The 2,814-nt window shown below is 46.4% G+C and overlaps 1 protein-coding gene across 2 annotated transcripts in view; it reads left to right on the top strand.

Moving 5' to 3' along the window:
* The window catches only part of Rell1 (RELT like 1), a 61,532-nt gene that overhangs the window by 25,439 nt on the left and 33,279 nt on the right, over window positions 1-2,814 (top strand). The window contains exon 1 of one of the 2 annotated variants that reach the window (XM_029477770.1): window positions 481-499. The exons of the other annotated variant lie outside the window; for it this stretch is intronic. The gene's annotated coding sequence lies outside the window, so the exon portion shown is untranslated. Of the gene's footprint in view, window positions 1-480; window positions 500-2,814 lie in introns of those variants that run through there. 2 annotated transcript variants of the gene reach the window in all.

Here is a 2,814-nt window from a genome sequence, read left to right as displayed (position 1 = left end):
ATTCCACATTGATCCCTGAAAGGTTTCTCTTGTGTTTAAGGAAGTGTGTATGAGCTGATCTGCCCATGGTCCTCTTGGATCTCCTCCTAACCTTTTCTTTATGTGGCCTCCCTCCCTCCCTCCCTCCCTCCTTCCCTCCTTCCCCTGTCTTTCATCCCTCTCCTCCTTTCTCTGCAAGAATGCTTAATGTGTTCTTCCACTCACCAAATTAATTGCACAACACCCTGTTATCAGGATTTATTTATCTCATATAGTCGGTGCATTGTATTCTCCATATATCAGCCACTCCCACCCCTCCCCCACCCTTCTGCTTTCTCTTTCTAGGGCTCTGACCGCAGCAGTCCCTCTGTAGCTTTGCTCTTTGTGGTTTTAGTTACCCATGATCAGCTGTGGTCCATAAATATGAAATGGAAAGTTATAGAAACGAAACATGCATACCCGTCCAGCTGCGCATCCTACTGCCGAGTTCTGCGAAACCCTGCTCCTGCCTGCTTGGGACGTGAGTCATCCCTTTGTCTAGAGTGTCCATGCTGCTTGCTACCAACCTGCTAGTAACTACCTCAGCCTTCAGACTGAGAGACAGAGAGACAGAGACAGAGAGAGAGAGAGAGAGAGAGAGAGAGAAAGACAGAGACAGAGACAGGGCCAGGTGACCTACAGTGACACACTTCCTCTAAGAAAGCCACACTTTCTAATCCTAAGCCTTTCAAACAGTTCCAGTCGCCAGTGACCAAGCTTTCAAATATATGAGTGTATGGGGCGGGGGGCACATTCTCATTCAAACACAACACCACTAGGGACTTCTGTGCAGCTATTATTCTCAATTTTAAAGTTACACTGCATCAACACAGGTACTCCTGGTGTTTTTAGATATCCATTGGGGGGGGGGTCTTAGAGTAAATCCCCTGCAGATAAGTGGGGACTGCACATTTTAGACGTGATGTAAGTGATGCTATATGATGTTTGTTCTGTGTTTGGCTGACTTAGTGTGACATCCTCGAGGCTCATCCATGCCATCATATAGCGACACTTCTCTTCTTTTCCGGAGCCGAGCAGTAGCCCATTATATATGCACACTGCAGTCTCTTTATCCCTATGGCCATCATGCGGCACTTAAGTTAATTCCTTACTAGGGCTTTTGTGGCTGCTGCACAGATAGAGAGGTCCTCAAAGTCCTTACTCTTTTTGATATAAACACATGTGTAAGATTTTTGGATCAAATGACAGTTCTAGTTCACCTTTTTTTTTTGAGACAGGGTTTCTCTGCATAGCCCTGGCTGTCCTGGGACTCACTGGCATGTGCCCTCTGCTGCAACCACCACCCAGCTTATTATTTTATATTTTGAGGCCCTCTGTAGTGTTTCCCATCTCCTTCCTGCTTTAGTTTCTGCATTGGTGGGAACACTCAATGGCCACTGAACTTCTCTGATAACGCTCCTTTTCTCTGTGGTGTAAGTGTTAATAGAGTTAATCTCTTAGTGACTTCACAGGCTCGAACTTCTGCTTGCTAGGCTATTGCTACATAAAAGATTACCTTAAAGCTCAGTGTCTTGAAAACAAACCTTGATTGGTGTGAGGAGCTACACCATGGGCATCGCTCATCTGGACAGCTCATCTTTGCTCCACGCAGCACCCCAGCATCTCCTGGCTCTAGGATCCACTTCCAAGCCAGTTTGTTTACAGGTTGACAAGGTGATGCCTGCTTCTGGTCTCTTTACATAAACATGTTGGACTTCCTTATAGCATGTGGCCCGGTGCCAAGAGCAAATGCCTAAAGATGCAGGAAGTAGGAAGTGAGTTGCTTAAGGCCTGGGGTCTAGATCCCAACCCCCAACAAATTGTGTTGTTCTGACAAATCACAGGCGAGATTTTTATTCTTCTTATTTATTTATTACTTATATGAGTACACTGTAGCTGTCTTCAGACATACACCAGAAGAGTGTATCAGATCCCATTACAGATGGTTGGGAGCCACCATGTGGTTGCTGGGAATTGAACTCAGAACCTTTGGAAGAACAGTCAGTGCCCTTAACTGCTGAACCATTGTTTCTAGCCCCACAGGTGAGATTTTTTTTTTTAAGGAGAGAAGAGAATGGCTCCCCCTGTTCATGAGAGTGGCACCCGAAATCTAGTGGTTGTTTTCAAACCATCGAGGGTCCACTCAGTACTTTGCTTGTTTTAAGGCAGCCTCTCTCTGGCCTTGGGCTGTCTCCTCTGTCTCTGCCTTGTGTGTGCTGGGATGACAGGTGTGTACCACCATGCCCTGTCTCAGCTACAGTCACTCTGATGGCATTTTATGGATGAGGAGACTAAACACTGAACATTTACATTCTGCTCACTAATGATGAGAGAGCTCCTAAGTGGCTGAGCTATTCCAGCCAGCAGGCAGCCCGAGCTTTTAAGTTCAGTCTCGAGAATTGCCTGGCTCGAAAATGTAAATTCCCACCATCTGCAACTTTTCCATTGCACTGCAGTTGGGATTAAGTGAATGATGCTCGTTAATGAATTAAGTGAATTAAGTGATTCTTGCTTGCAAACCACACAACTCTGTACATGCAGGCTAGGTGCTGACCGAGTGGACAGCGAAGACACACTCTCAACCACCCGGTTCCGAGCTGCTGTTGATGCCACTTCTGAGACCACTGCTCATTCCTGCTCCCCACTGCTAATTGATCTTTACCTTCTGCCTGAAACAGGCAATGACTCTGAGGAAAGCTATTTGGTCTTCAGCCATCCCTGTGTCATAAAGCGTGTGGTAGAAGGAAGGAAGGAAGGAAGGAAGGAAGGAAGGAAGGAAGGAAGGAAGGAAGGAAG

This window comes from Mus caroli, chromosome 5, assembly GCF_900094665.2.
Source record: "Mus caroli chromosome 5, CAROLI_EIJ_v1.1, whole genome shotgun sequence".
Classification (NCBI taxonomy): Eukaryota; Metazoa; Chordata; class Mammalia; order Rodentia; family Muridae; genus Mus; species Mus caroli.
Note: the sequence above shows the minus strand (reverse complement) of the source record. Positions and strands in the feature narration are given on the sequence as shown.